Genomic DNA, 17052 nt, shown 5'->3' with positions numbered 1-17052 from the left:
TATATACATAAAACATTTACAGATAAAATTATATATATATATGTACATTACATAAAAGAATCAGACCAAATTCTGAGAACATGAAGTTTTTATTTAATATAAAATAGAAGTGGTAGGACAATTGCATATCATTATTCAAAAAAAAGTATGTTTTATAAAATAGATGTTTATTCAAATTTTTTTAAATTTTTATAAATTTCACACTCAATATTCAGTGATAAATTGAATATCTAATAGTCATATAAAATGATCCTGGAGTAAATTTTTCTATTAATGCTATTAATTAATATTATATTTTTGCAAGTACATTTACATATATGAGCACACACGCAGACACACAAAAAACATAATGTCTAATGATGAAAAGGAAGGGATTAGGTTTACTAATATCCCATATTATTTAAAAAAGGAAAATAACATTAAAAGAAGTTAAATAAAATTACATAAATCCTATATAACCCAGCCTTAGGTCTCCGAATGCTATTTCTATTAGACCAGAAGTGCCATAAAAACATATATTTATTAAGACATAGTTTGCTTTACATGCATATGTATTAAATATATTTTCTTCATTTATAGTATCATTTTATAAAAGATGGTAGTTCAAACAGAAACCAAGAATGATTAAGAATAAAGCTAACTTTGTGCCAAAACCATTAATTATGACATTTTCCAAGATTGATCATATCTTAGGCCAGAAAACAAGTGTCAGGAAATTCAAAAACATTGAAGTCTTACTATGTATCTTCTCAAACCATAGTGGAATAAAACTAGAAATTAATTTCAAGAGAAACACTCAAATCTACACAGTCACAGTAATTTAACAGCTTGCTGATGAAATATCCTTGGGACAGTGATGAAGTGAAGAAAAAAATTAAAAGATTCCTCAAACTGAGCAACAAAGGGGATACAAGCTTTCAAAATCGAGGGAATACAGAAAAGCAGTCCTAAGAGGAAAGTTTATAGCCTTAAATGTCTACATCAAAAAGATAGAACAATCACTAATTAACAACTTAATATCACATCTGAAGGGACTAGAAAAGGTAGAACAAACCAAGAAAAGAACAAACCAAGAAAAACCAGAAGAAAAGAAATAACAAAGCTCAGAGTGGAACTAAATGGAAAAGAAACTAAAAAAAAAAAAAAAAAAAAGGATCAACAAAATAAAAAATTGGCTCTTTAAAAAGATAAACAAAATAGATAGACCACCAGCCAGATTAACCAGAAACAGAAAAGAAAGGACTCAAGTGAGCTCAACCAGAAATGAAAAAGGAGACATTACACCCGATACCACAGAAATATAAAATATCATCCATGAATACTTTGAAAACCTCTATACAATGTATAGAAAACCTAGAGGAAATGTATCAATTGTTGGAAACACACAACCTCCCAAGCCTGAATTATGAAAAAATAGAAATCCTGAATGTACCAGTAATGAGCAGTGAAATTGAAGCAGTAATAAAAAAAAAAACCTCCCAATGAAAAAGTGCCAGCCTAAATGGATTCAGAGCCAAATTCTAACAGACCTACAAAGAAGAACTGCTACCTATACTACATAAATTATTCCATAACATTGAGAAGGAGGTAATCCTCTCTAATTCATTCTATGAAGCCAGTATCATCTGCATACCAAAACCAAGAAAGGACACAACAACAACAACAAAAGAAAACTATACACCAATATTCTTCATGAATATAGTTGCAAAAATCCTCAAAAAAATACTAACAAACTGAATTCAACAACATATCAAAAAGATTTCATCATGATCAAGTGGGTTCCCTCCCAAGGATGGTTTAACACATGAAAATCAAGAAACAAGTTGGTGAGCATTGTAGGAGAGAGAAAAGTCATGTCTCAAATCATGTTTGGGATGTGGCAAAGTCATAACATGTAACCAAAATGTTTGTACCCCCATAATTTCCTGAAATAAAAAAAAAAAAGAAATGTGATTCACCACATAAACATAAGCAAAAATAAAGACTATATAATCATCTCTATAGATGCAGAAAAAAAAAGCATTCAATAAAATGCAGCACACTTTCATGATAAAAACCCTCAACAAACTAAGCACAGAAGAAACATACCTCTAAATTATAAAAGCTATATTTGACATACAAACAGCCAACATCATACTGAGTGGGGAAAAGTTGAAAGCATTTCCTTAAGAACTGATACAAGACAAGGATGCCCACTGTCACCACTTGTATTCGGCATGGTACTGGAAATCCTGGCCAGAACAACCAGGTAAGAGAAAGAAATAAAGGACATCCAAATCAGGAAAGAGGGAGTCTAGCTATCCCTGTTTGCTGATAATATGATCTTCTGTCTAGATTACCCTGAAAACTCCTCCAAAAGACTCCTAGAATTGATAAATAAATTCAGCAAAATCTCAGGTTACAAAATCAATGTACACAAATCAGTAGCACTCCTTTATATACTATTAATAATAACAGTCAAGCTGAAAGTCAAGCCAAGGACTCAATACCAACCAGAACAGCTACAAAGAAAATAAAATACCTAGGAATATACTTAACCAAGGAGGTGAAAAATTTCTACAGAAAAAAAAACTACAAAACACTGATGAAAGAAATTGTAGATGACACAAATGGAAAAACATCTCTTGCCCATCGATTGACAACATTGTTAAAATGTACATACTGCACAAAGTGATTTACAGATTCAATGCAACCTCCATCAAAATACCAATGTCATATTTCACAGAACTAGAAAAAATGATCCTCAGCTTCATTTGAAACAAAAAAATGCCCCAAATAGCCAAAAAAGTCTTAAGCAAAAAGAAAAAATCTGGAGGCATCACATTACCTGACTTTAAATTATACTACAAGGCTACATTAACCAAAACAGCATGTTACTGTTATAAAAGTGGAGGACAAATGGAACAGAATAGAGAAACTAAAAATAAAACCATATAGCTGCAACCAAGTGATATTCAACAAAGCAGACAACAACATACACTGGGGAAAGGAAGTCCTATTCAATAAGTGGTGCTGGAAAAATTGAATAGCCACATGCAGAAGAATGAAACAGCACCTCATCTCTTGCCATATATAAAAATTATTTCCAGTGGAAAAAAGACATATGTAAGGAATTAAATCATAAACATTCTAGAAGAAAACAGGAAAAACTCTTCTGGACATCTTCCTAGGCAAAGAATTATGACTAAAAACCCAATGGAAATTACAGCAACAACAAAAATAAATAAATGAGACTTGATTACATTAAAAATCTTCTGCATAGCTAAGGAAATAATCAACAGAGCAAATAGCCTACAGAATGGGAGAAAATAGTTGCAATCTACATATCCAATAAAGGGCTAATATCTAGAATCTATAAAAATATGCTCAACATCACTAATCATCAGGCAAATACAAATTAAAACCACAATGAGATACCATCTTACTCCAACTAGGGTGGCTATTACTAAAAAGTCAAAAAAAAAAAAAAAAAGATGCTGGCAAAGATGTGATGAAAAGGGAACACTTATTTACTGTTGGTGGGAATGTAAATTAGTACAACCTCTATGAAAATCAGTATGGAAATTTTTTAAATAACTGAAAATAGATCTACCATTTGATCCTTTAATTGCACTCCCGGATATTTACCCAAAAGAAAACGAATCATTATATAAAAAAAAAAAATCTGCACTTGTATGTTTATTGTAGCATAATTCACAATTGCAAAGATATGGAATCAACCTAAGTGCCCATCAACTGATGAGGTGATAAAGAAAATGTGGTGCATATATATACCATGGAGTACTACTCAGCAATGAGAAAGGATGAAATGATGTGTTTTGCAGCAACTTGGAGGGCACTGGAGGCCATTATCCTATGTGAAGTAACTCAGGAACAGAAAAAAAACACCAACTGTTCTCACTTATAACTGAGAGCTATACTATGGCTACACAAGGGCACAGAGAGTGGTAAAATGGACATTGGGATTCAAAAGCAGGGAGAGCGGAAAAGGTGAAGGATGAAAAATTATTTACAGGGTACAATGCATGCTATTTGGGTGATGGGAACACCAAAAGCCCAGACTCCACCACTATACAATATATACATTTAACAGAATTCAACTTGTACCCCCTAAATCTATTAATTTTTTTAAAAGGAGAAAAAACAAAGAAATCTAAGATGTAAAAAAAAAAAAGAAAAAGAAAAGAAAGACATAAAAAACTTGCATAAATGATAGTTTGAAAAAAATTGCAAAATTTTATAGCTTAAAATCTAACTTTTACTGGGCCTTTCGTGCCAGGAACTGTGTTGATGGTGTTAGGGGCATTATATCATTTTATCCTAATTCTAAAAGCTAGGATTTACTTTTTCCCCCTTTATTCTAGTGAGGGAATGTGAAATCCAGACTTGTTCAATAACTTGCTTAGCCTCACACAGTTGGTGAGCAGGAGTCAATTGATCCTGACTCTGGTACCAGCAATCTTAACTGCTACACTATCAATCTTATGGTACTGACCAGTCAAAGGATATTCTAAAATGCTGTGCCTTAGGAATAATACACTGAATCACCTCAACAGTCATCTTGAAAAACTTCCCCAAACCCACAATTCTGTTTACAGTTGATCATAACCAAGAGTAACTAACACAGATTCAACAATAATAATTTTATCACAAGTTCCTTCCATGCTATGATCAGTCACAGCCTCCTTCCCAAGGAGTATCATAGGGAATCATATGATTTAATGCATAAATACATAAATACTACCAAAACAGTATTTATCCACAAGATCTACTCCCCAACTGTTATTCCTAGAGGAAGTCCATGTCAATCCAGGGAAACTCTATTCTTTCATTTCTTCAGAACAAAGACTCAGCAGTAAGCCTATGCTTTCTTCATTCTCTCTCAAACCATATTCCATCTGTCAAAAAAATTCATTCACTCCTATATTCAAAATATAGTTATAATATTATCATCTGTCACCACCTCCACTCCCACTACCATGGTCTGAGCCATCATCATCATCTCTCACCTGAATTATGCTAAAAGTTACCCGATTATTTTCCCTGCTTTTAACATTACTGTTAAAACAACTGCAAGTGTGATCCTGCTAAAGTCATATTATGTCACTCCTCTGCTCAAAACATATTTATAGGCACCAAGCTTTGTAGGTTATTAGGCTGACATTCCCAGCAAACTCTTGCAAACAGGTGGTACCTCAATTTAAGGCTGCCTGACACCAAATAGCCTACCTATTCCTTCACAGACAAGATTGCTCCATTAAAAGTGAGAGTAACAGAGGAAAGGGGTCTCATAAAGGGAAAGTTTTTTTACATTAAGGACTCAAATGAACACTGATGTTGGAATACCTCTTGGTAAGATAGTGGGAAGATAAAGGAACATTCTTTTTCTTATTTTGATGAATTTTGGCCTATGTGCATTGCTATTTTCTCTTAAAAAGGTCTATTCTTTAACTTATACACAGTGAGACATTATGGAATTAGTACAAAATCTTTGAGCATGACAGTTGGTTTGATCCACATGGTATAACAGTGCCTACAGTGTCAATGATTGGGATGCACAAGTTGATAAATAAATATGATTATTGCTAACATTTATTGAATGCTTATAAGTATTTTCATGTAGTACCTCATTTAATTCTTGCTACAACCCTATGAACTAGAGACTATTATTTTTATCTTGCTTTATTACCTTATAGGTGATATCAGTAAGTAAATTATGTGAGGTCACAAATCCAATAAAAGGTAGACATTGTTTTTGAACCAGACAGTCTAGTTTTGTGGGCTCTGTATGTGAATCAACACCAAGAAGCTTTCTATGTTACTGCTTTTTAGAAAGGTAGGAGGTCGGGGGAGTAGATAAAAAGGAAATCACAGGAAAGGTCTCAGAGAATCATTTTTTTATAGGTAATGGAGAAGTCACTTGAAGATTTAAGAAAGTGGATAAAATAATCAAATATTAATTTTGACCATCTCAGGAAAATGAGACTGGACTTGATGTTGATAAAAGTTAATCAGAAAATCAATTGGAAAACTGTTTCAATATTATGTATGAAAGAAGTAATGATTTAAGTAATACCCAAAAGGTAAAATTAGCAGGATTTTAAATCTGATTACATAGGTAGAGATTAAGTTAAAGTAAGGTATCAAGAATGAGCCTCAGATTTCTGTATAAGTGGCTAGGTGGAAGTTGGAAACAGCAACTATGACACAAGCCACAGGAGAAGGATAATCGTTAGAGAAATTAGTATGCATTACTTCAAATACAAACAGGTAGAGTCTGGGAAGCCATTATAACAAAATGTCTTGCAGTAGGATCAAGTGGCAGATAATACCAATAGTAAAGTGAAAATCGACATAGTATCTCTTAAAATAAAAGACAGCTGAGTACCTCAAGCCTAGCAGAAAGGCCAGTACAAGCCCCTTTTAAGCTAGAAACCTGGGTATAGAAAAAAGCATGGGACAATATGTCCAAATAGTCATCCAATTCATTAAAATCTAGTAACTATAGCTTCTTTTATCCAACTCTACAGTCACACTAATAAGACCACTGTGTATAAATCTAATAGCTAAGGTAGTTTCCGCTGGAACATTGCTTGGGCCACCACTGCCCAAATTGGAATCTGTAGTTATCCAGTTATGTGCTTTGTGGATAAACCACAGCCTCCCACCCTTGCACATATTCACAACTTTTAATTTATATATTATTTCTTTCAGTAAGTTTTTAATTATAAAGTTTGTGGTCATTGTGGTCAATTTTCCTGGGTGAGAGTTATTTTTTATTTTTTATTTTTTTTGCTTTATAAGATACTTATGCATAGTTAAACTTGAATTTATGTGTTTGTTTTACAGGGTCATTCTCAGACAGCAATTTCATTACCATCATTTCCTAGTTCTACTCATAGAAGCATATGTGTGAGGATAGGAGAGGATTCTTAAATGTAGCTGTCACCTATCAAGAGCAGAGTTACCAAATTGTTGCTTCAGAGATAAACCAGGTATAACAACAAGCAGAATGAAGCTTTGAGATGAATGAGAATTTTTTTTTTTTTTTATTTCATCTTGTTATGGGGGATACAGAATTTCAGGTTACATACGTTGCTCCTGTTCCGCCTTTCCCCCCAAGCCAGAGCTCCAGACGTGTCTGTTCCCCAGGTCGTGCGCATTGCACCCATCATGTAGGTATATATCCCTCCCTTCCCCACCCCCCCTTCCCGAGTCAGCACCTTCAAGTGTTACCACTCCCCAAACGGTGCGCAATGCACTCATTGTGTAGGCATACCCCCATCCCCTCCCCCGCCCCCCACCTCAGTCTGACATCCAATTGGTGTTGTTCCCAGATGTGTATTTAGGTGATGATCAGGGGAACCAATTTTCTGGTGAGTACATGTGATGCTTGTTTTTCCATTCTTGGGATACTTCACTTAATATAATGGGTTCCAATTCTCTCCAGGAGAACCATAGAGATGTCGTATCTTCATCATTCCTTATAGCTGAGTAATATTCCATGGTATACATATACCACAGCTTACTAATCCAATCATGTATTGATGGGCGTTTGGGTTGCTTCCACATCTTTGCTATTGTGAATTGTGCTGCTATAAACATTCGGGTACATGTGTCTTTGTTAAAGAATGACCTTTTTTCCTTTGGGTATATGCCCAGTAATGGGATTGCTGGGTCAAATGGCAGGTCTACTTGAATCTGTTTAAGATACCTCCATAATGCTTTCCACAGGGGTTGCACTAGTTTGCAGTCCCACCAGCAATGTAGGAGTGTTCCTGTCTCTCCGCACCCACGCCAACATGTGTTGTTTTGGGTTTTTTTGATAAAGGCCATTCTCACTGGGGTTAAGTGATATCTCATTGTGGTTTTGATTTGCATTTCTCTGATGATGAGGGATGTTGAGCATTTTTTCATATGTTTGTTAGCCATTCTTATATCTTCTTTTGAGAAGTTTCTATTCATGTCATTTGCCCACTTTTTGATAGGGTTACTTGATGTTTTCTTGCTGATTTTCCTGAGTTGAATGAGAATTTTTAAATGAGAAATGTGCTCTAAACAATTGTAATGTGCTACATGTTTACGTCTGCAATAGCTTCAAGATTGTCCTCACTCTAATCCATTCACAGAGCTCTAAAACATAAATATATTGATGTCAGTTTTGCTAAATTCTTCCAGTGGACCCTGATGTCCCATTAGGTCACAAGTGTTAGTTTGCCAAAAAAAAAAAAAAAAAAAAAAAGAGAAAAAGAAAAAGGATCTGCTTTTTGCCTATCTCTGTTGTGTCTTCTCTTACCACCTCTTCTCCCATGTTGTGAATTTCATGTCAAATCATATATTGTTCTTCATGTGAGCCACGTTGTTTCAAGCCCTCTTCCATTCCCACAAGCTACAATGCTGCCTTGTCTGTATATCTGCTCATTCTTTACATCTCAACTTAGATATTTATTCCAGGAACACATCCTTGGCCCAACCTCTTTCTATCAGTGGTTGATAAGTAGTCAGCAATCAATGGGGGCCAGTGTGGCTGTGTGTCCACAACATAGCTCTCTGTACTTACCTCTAGTCTCTGATAATTGTATGATGAAAAGTTATGATGCCTTTCTCCCTGTTATACTAGAAGGATTCTTGACTTCAAGGAATGTGCCTATTTCTATAAATTCAACCTAAAAAGTGCCCGGATTGTAGAAGATACTCAGTAAATATTTTATGCACAAATGACCAATGATGGAAATCTTGTATAGCATTTTGCAAAGTGTTTTAAGAAAAATGATAATAACCATTCTGGCAAAAAATAATTTTATATTGTAAATTTAGGAAATGCCAAGATAAGTACACTTAAACAGTAAATTTGTAACAAGAATTCTGAGAGCTATATATATGCTAATTTACACTGTAGCTTTCCAAAAGATGGCTACTGTATGTAGTGTTTACCAAATTTGCTTCAGAACTTCTTTTTCATTTAACATCTGTTAACATTTCAAGTTATTTTTCAGAAAACAGAATTGGAAAAACTAAACTAGTTCATCCTATTTATTAGCTAAAATGTATTTTAATCCTCCACTTCACCAAAAAATAAATAAATAAGTAAATAAAATAAGTTTCTGTTACCTTTTTACCATAATTCATCACAAATAAAATGTTGGGAATACATTAGCATTTCTACTTCTGTAACAATTTTATTTTTAATATTAGGCCACTTGAAATTTTCAAACCTTTCTTTATTTTAATATGATCATAAAGAGAATAAAAGAATGATAGTTGGTACATTAAAATAAGGCAACTAATTTAGTTAAGAGCAAAGTCTGGACTTTCTATTTTTGTCAAAAAGATATGATAAAAAGCATGACACCATATGTAAAAACAATTATTGTAAGTAATCCATTAAATTATTGAATCCATATGTGTTCCTTAGATCAATACTTTCCTGGACAATTATTTTTCATTCATCTCAACAGCTTTGTTGAACTTCATTTATTAATATAAAAATGATTTTTGTGTATGTGAAGTGCTGACTGTGGGTTTTTACCTATTCCCTATGACAGCTGATTGCTGAGATGGTTGCTCAAGTACTAAGTTACTTTCCTATAGATGCTACACTTTGATTTCCACATTATTACCTTTCATCCTTGAGAAATTTGTTATTATATCAAAGATTTAAATGCTAAATAATTTTTCAGCCCAGTTTTTCAATTCCACGAAATATATACCCAAATATACCTATATTAAGATTAATTTATTTCCTAACTATACAAACTGATGTGATTGGCATAAATCCTAACCTCTAATGGTTAACTGTTTATAAACTTTTAGGGTAAGTATAAATCTATCTATATCCATGTGATATTAAAAGGTACAAGTGTTATGAGCACCTAGAAGAAAGAAATGTTACATTTTTAAGTGGATAAGGGTCCATTAGGATCAGAAAACAAATTTAAAAAGACATAATAAAATATATTTTTCCCCTTAAAAACTGGATTGGATTCAAGGAGGCAGAGTTTGTAGAAGTTATTCCAAACTGAAGAATTAATAGGTAAAAAAGAATAAAAGTGGCAAAATATGAAATGTGTTCAGAAATAATTGATTGTACTGAACAATTGTAATATTTAAGTGTTCAGCAGAAGTGGAAAATAGATTAGAAAGTTTTGGTTGAGACATTTTGTGGAATTATTTGAAAATCAAATGGAGGGGTTTGTATTTAATTCAATTGGGCGTCATTTAAGGTGGTAAAACAGGAGAGACGGATTAAATCAGTGTTTCACTTAAGGTATATTGATCAGCTGTAGGATGAGCCAGAGACAGGAAGACCAATTAGGGACAGGGCAACAGGCAGGAGCAGGCTTGTGAGAGGAGTAGAAGAACTCATTCAGATTAGAATAAGAGTAATGAGAATGGAAAGGAGAAGGTGGGTTTGAGAGTTAAAGGACACTGACCAAGACAAAATAGTTGATTATGATGTGTTCTTATAACTTAATACAGAAATTTAGATACAACACAGAGAGAAAAAAAGTGGGAATTCAAATTACATAACAGGAATTCACTTTAATGGTTTTACAGCAGGTATTTTATTTTATTGACTTTTAAAGTGGTCTCTTAGTGCTTTATTTGTTTTTGGTTGTTTTTGTTTGTTTTTTTATTTCAGCATATCACAGGGGTACAAAGACATATATTGCCTTTGCCCCACCAGAGGCAGAGTTTCAAGGGTGTCCATCCCCCAGACAGTGTGCACTGCACCCATTAAGTGTGAATATACCCATCCATCAAAGAGGGGTAATTATGACTCTTAAAATTTAGGGGAAAAATATAAAAGTTTGTCAATGAATTTAAAAAGGCCTCACATTAAATTATAGAAATAGAACACCTGTGAAACTTCCACTCTAAATGAAAAAAAAATGTATATTTTAAAAATTCCTTAAAACTTACGATAGATTGAAAATAAGACAATAATTCTTTGCTTTTCCTATACCCATGGCCTTTGCAACGTGACTTTGTAGCTTAACCGAGGGTAAAAGCTGAATCAACCCAAGTGAGACTGACCTGGAGCAGCCAGTCCCTAGCTGACCCTCATGTGATCTGGCAACTGACCACAGATGCACGAATGGGCTCAGCTGAGGACTACTTCTGGCCCAGATCAGTAGAACCATCTTGGTGACACACAGACTCATAGGATAAATAAAAGATTGTTTTTTGAAGCCATTGAGGTTTGATTAGTTTTTTAACATAATAGCTAAATGATACTCTTTAATTGACAACAAAGCCATTGTTTGCATGAAGGCATTAAAAAATAGATTATGAGTTACTTATATGATATGTAAAAACTCTTTGATAACAAGCAAAATTTGATTCCCCAGTGAAATATCATTCCCTAGGGAGGTGTAATTTTGACCTGGTAAAAATATTTTTCATCAATTTTTCAAAAATGATAGACTCTGCTATGGTTATGATTACTTATTAATATCAAAAATTTTAAGATCACATTTTATAATCTCATCTAACTTGTAAATTTAAAATATAACGTTTAAAATATTTTAATTTTCTTATTTTTTAAAATTTTGTTATGTATCAAAATCAATGCCAAGAAAATACAAATGAAAATTCTCAACTTTAATAAATAAGCCTAGCTTAAAGTGATTTTGCCACAATCAAACACATAGAAGCAGAGAGCATGGTGGTTGCCGAGGGCTGGAGGAAGGGGAAAATGGGGAGTTCCTATTCAAGGGAGACAAAGTTTCAGTTATGCAAGATGATTAACTTCTAGAGATCTGCTGTATAACACTGTGCCTATAGGTAACAGTTCTGTGTTATAAACTTTAACATTTGTTAAAAAGGTGGATCTCATATTGTTTGTACCACAATTTAAAAAAAAATTGAAAAATAAGCAACTATGAATAAGATGGAGTGAAAATTATATATCTTTAAATAATTTGACATTGATTTTACAAAAAGTGAATTAACAGTAATAGTTGTAAGTTAGAGTATGTTTCTTAATTTATACTTACTAGCTAAGTGTAATATTTGCATGTGACCACTAGAGAGAGCTAGTATAATAATATCCTGAGAGAATAACAAAAATATAGGAACTCTATCTTACACTTAGCGTGTGTACAGATTGCTTTTGTTTATATTGCATTCTATATGATCCTAGATAGCTTCTGAAGTTTTTAACTTTAAACTGATAAAACTCAGCTCTCCTTTCACTACAATACATTCAACCACCAATGTTGTTAGTTTACCAGTAATTATCTGCATATAATGCATTATGAAGTTTAATTAACAGTAGTAATAGTTCTAAAACTGCAAAACAGCATTTTAGGATGTTTGCATTAAATTGTTCCCACAGTCACCAAAAATAATTTTATGCTGAAGTCCTAATATATTTTTTTATTATTTTCGTTACTTGTATACATTATAGTGTTTACTATGCATGGGGCAAATTAAAATTGTTACATTTAGAAAAGATTAAATGTAAAATAAAGAATATACAAAAATAAAGGTTCAGACTAATGCTGAAATTCTTAAAGCAAAGGAAGTCAGGCTACCTAAATGAAGGATAAGTCTCCTCTTTTGTCAATAGACAGAAGACCTCCATTATGGAACCAGCCAAGAGCAATTCAATTTGTAAGAAACTTGAAGGCAGAGATCCTGTCTTAAACTTCTTTTCCAGCTCCTACAAACAACCATCACTATTTTTATCAGCATCATCACAGAATAGAAACATAAATCCTTGGAGAATCAGATTGTTGATTATTTGATGCCTATATTAGTACATTATTTATAAATATACACAAATTAATTTGACCATTATTCAATGCAGTGTGTGTAGTTTATTAATATTTCAAATTAATGACTTCTTCAAAACTCAAGGTTTTTTTAAACTATAAGACGTTTTCAATAATATGTGACTTAGGAATGGAGTCAAAATCAATTGGCTTTGCTAGTCAATAAAGCAACATTTTTCAGATTTTGTTGAATATCTGCACCTAGGAGCATATTAATATGACAGTCTTAGAGCCTATCTCCAGAGTCTGACTTGGAAATTCTGCATTGAGTCCTGCAAATCTGCATTTTATTAAGCACCTCTGGTAGTTCTGATGCAAAAGGCCATCTTGTATAATATAGTAATTAAGAACATAGGCCCTAAATTGAGAAAGACCTGTAATCCAAGCCTCACTTAGAGGCTTCTTAATCAATAAAGTGGGAATACTAATTCCAACACTGCCTTTTATGTGGGAATTAAAGCAGCTTATGCATATAAAAGAGCAACAATACTTGGCACATGGTAGCAACTCTATAAATGTTGCTCATTACTTTTCCTTCCTCAGTTACGTATAAATAGTGTGAATATTCTCTGACAAGATATTCAAGGAAGTAAACGATGATGATAGTGATATGCACTTTCGTTACGCTTCTGTGATTTTATTATTCCTTGTCATTTATTATATTATGCAGTTTCTGTTAATCACATGCTTACATGAGTAGCAATGTCACTTTGTCTATTGATAATTACTTAGAGACTTGTTTATGCTTTTTTTAAACTATGTTTAGGAACAGATTACATCGCTGCAAGGTGTGTCTGCCTTGTCTACCACAAATGTAAGTTGTCAAGAAAAATATACAACATGCCTTTTCTAACAAAGAGCTCTTAAATAAGAACTTCAGAACTTCCTCCTGTAGAACATTATTCAATTGAATGCTGTCATCTAATATTTTAAATCCCTTTCTTGTCATAGGGTGGCTTATAAAATTGTCAATGCATGACCCTCAGTGAGACCATTGAACTAAGATGCTTTTATAGTGCTTCATTTACATAATCTTGCTTGCTGGTATTATTCTATCATCTGAAAAAAATATGTGATGAGTATAAAATACAATGAACCCTTGATTAACGATTGTCTTTTCTTTAGAAAGTGATCACTTTGAAAAGATGTTATATTGATAAAATGTATTTGCATGGCTTTTGAATAAAAGAGTTGTCCCATACTGACATATAGAAAAATTGTTTTGAATTAAATAAATGATGATAATAAGATAGACTACATAATAATGTATGTGTCCAGATATTGAACTATTTATTTCAGAGGTAAGTGATTTCAAATGTCTTCATCATGTGTTTCCTTCTCCCCACTCATAATTAAACTTAAGGGAGCTATAAATAATATTAGCTAACATTTATTAAGCACATATTAATTTCTGGGCACTCTAAAAATTGCTATATATTTAGTACCTCATTTAACCCTCATGAACAAATAAGGTACATGATTCCAGATTCATATCTAGGAAGACTAATTCCAAAGCCCATGCCCTGAAATCACATCAGAAACTCCCCTCTTTTTTCATTATAACCCCCTCTCTAGTTGAGATGCTTTTTACCTCAAGCAGGCCTTTAACGAGGGGAGAGAGGGCTCACCAAACTCACCAAAGTTTGTTTCCCATCTACTTTTCCAATCTGTTTTCCAATAATTCAGTTTTCTAGGGCTTGCCTTTTTGCTATTGCAGGTTCTTGAACTTGCCCACCTCAAAATTATTGCTTCATCCACCTGAATGTCTTGCCTTGTTTTGTACCACACCAATATCACATTCATCATTCTACATCTCACTTCACTGCTTCATACTTTTCATTGTTATGTTCAGATCTCTCTGATGCAAAGTAATTTCTTCCTTTTCTGAACCTGGTAGGAGATCCTGAGAGTTCAATCAGAAAATCTGAAGCCCACATATGACCAAAGTCCAAAACCCTCTCTCCTCCAATATACATTTATTTCCTGGAAATATCCTTTTGCTTTGGGATCTTTTCCACCCATTAGGTGAGATCTGCTACCTTACATGCAGTACATTTAGGAGATTTATTGATGACCCATGTTTCTCTATAATTTCTAACTCTCAGTGTGGAGATTCAGGAGAATAAATCATTAGTCCTATGGATCCCAGGACTCACCTAATGAAGACTCTCAACACCATAGGAGAACTTACCTTGAGAGAACTTGAAACATGAAGGTGCAAATGAAGGTGCATTGGGTACAGTGCTTAAGTTTTCATTTCGAAATTCCTGCTACATCTTTATTGAAATTGTCTGTATCAGTGGCCCCCTTTTTTATTTGTTAAAATTAAAGAAACACTATTTATAGAGCCCAATATGATAATCATAAGCTATTTTAAAACAAAAGCCATAAATATTATTTCACTAAAAGTTTTATAGTAAATTAAATTTTATTAATCCCTGTAGCACCTATTATCACATAAATATGTGAAATAATTTTTTATTAACTCTGAAGATAAGGCATAGGACCCATGGTATTGAGGATTTTCTGTAGTGAATCTGTGGATCTCCATGGCCTAAAGACCACAAGTTGAAAACCTCTCATTAAGACTACTTGGAATTTGACCCTTTACTTAATTGTGGTATTATTTTCTAGCTCCTCTTCTTTCTTTCTTCCTTTTCTCTTCTTCTCTTCCTTTTCTTCTGCTCGTTGTCCTTTAATTCATAGTCATGGTCACATCTCTATATGCATTTCTTGTGATGAGTATGCTGACATATATTTTGAACACTGCAATCTCTGTGATTTGGAACAGAATGCAGCTGAGAGCAGTCCTCTGAATTCTCACTCCTAGGCAATAGCCATTCTCCCCTTTACTTGGCTAAGAATACTCAGTTTTATTTAGCTACAGTAGCCTGGCCTGCCTCTCCCCAGCCACAGGTAGTGGATATTGACTAGTCAAGATAATCGAGGCAATTATTTTACTGGTGCCAATGACTGGCTTCTATTTCAACCCTAATCAATTAGGTGGAAGGAAGTCTGCTTCTCTTATATTCGATTAAGGTTTTCCTCCATGATAAAAATAGAAAAACAAAGAGAAATTGCCTTTTCCACCTCTGGATATTTTTCTGTGAGGAAGCAATATCTGTAACTGATGAAAGCATGTTGCAACCCTTGGGGACTCGACATCATGTTGAGAGTGTCTGAGTTTGAAATATAGTTGTCCTGCCTCATTCTTGGGGGATATATTCCAAAATCCTTCAGTGGATGCTTGAAACCACAGATAGTACAAATTCAATTGCTGTCAATCGGAACATGTTTCTGTTTGTGTCTTCCACCCACACATTTAATGCATTTTCCATCTTAATTAAGCACTCATCAAGCACCATGGTCATAACTTTTGCAATTTGAGAAGCAACAGCAAAGCCAGCACAAATTTCTTTTGTTCTTCACAGTTTCACAAGGGATTTATTCTCACCACAGATCTTAGGGACTTCAGCATACAATTTTTGTTTTTCCTTATGAAGTGGAGAACTTTTACCTTTTCATTTAAAAAAAGCTCTTTATAGCTTTTCTTTGGCCTATCTGAAATTACTGACATCACTACTTCTGTGTACTGGGACGATTATTAAGTAAAATAAGGGTTGCTTAAACAGGAGCACCGTGATGGACTCATCATCGAACTGATACATGACTAGCAGGCGGGGAGTGTCCCCAGCATGGATATGCTGGGCAAAGGGAGGATTCACATCCTGGGCGGACCACAGTGGGAAGCTTGGAGATCTCATCACACTACCCAAAACAATGGCAATTTAAAACTTATGAGTTGTTTATTTTTGGAATTTTTTGTTTAATGTATTCAGATCATGGTTGACCACAACTAACTAAAACCACAGAAAGCAAAACCATGGTGAACGGGGTCTACTGTAGATGGATGGAAACCGAGCCCTTAATAAGTGTGATCCTACTGTAAAGTTAGTCTCCCGACATTTCAGAATGTGATTTCATTGTTTAATCATTCTTAAGTAAAATTTCAGTTACTTGTAACAAAAATCATCCCACTACATGCTCATTTTAGTAATTCTACTTTCACAGAAGTTATAGCCCCCAAAAAGTATTATAAAGGCCTACTCTAATTACACTGACATTACAGAAAACATCTTTTTGTTACATTAAAATAATCTTTAAGCTATCTATAAGAATTCAGGAGACAGTAAAACATAATGTAAATTTGCCTTTTTATTTCACATAACTTCTTAAAATTACTGTAGTAGAAGATGAAAACTATAATAATGAT

This window comes from Eulemur rufifrons, chromosome 3 (assembly GCF_041146395.1).
Source record: "Eulemur rufifrons isolate Redbay chromosome 3, OSU_ERuf_1, whole genome shotgun sequence".
Classification (NCBI taxonomy): domain Eukaryota; kingdom Metazoa; phylum Chordata; class Mammalia; order Primates; family Lemuridae; genus Eulemur; species Eulemur rufifrons.
Note: the sequence above shows the minus strand (reverse complement) of the source record.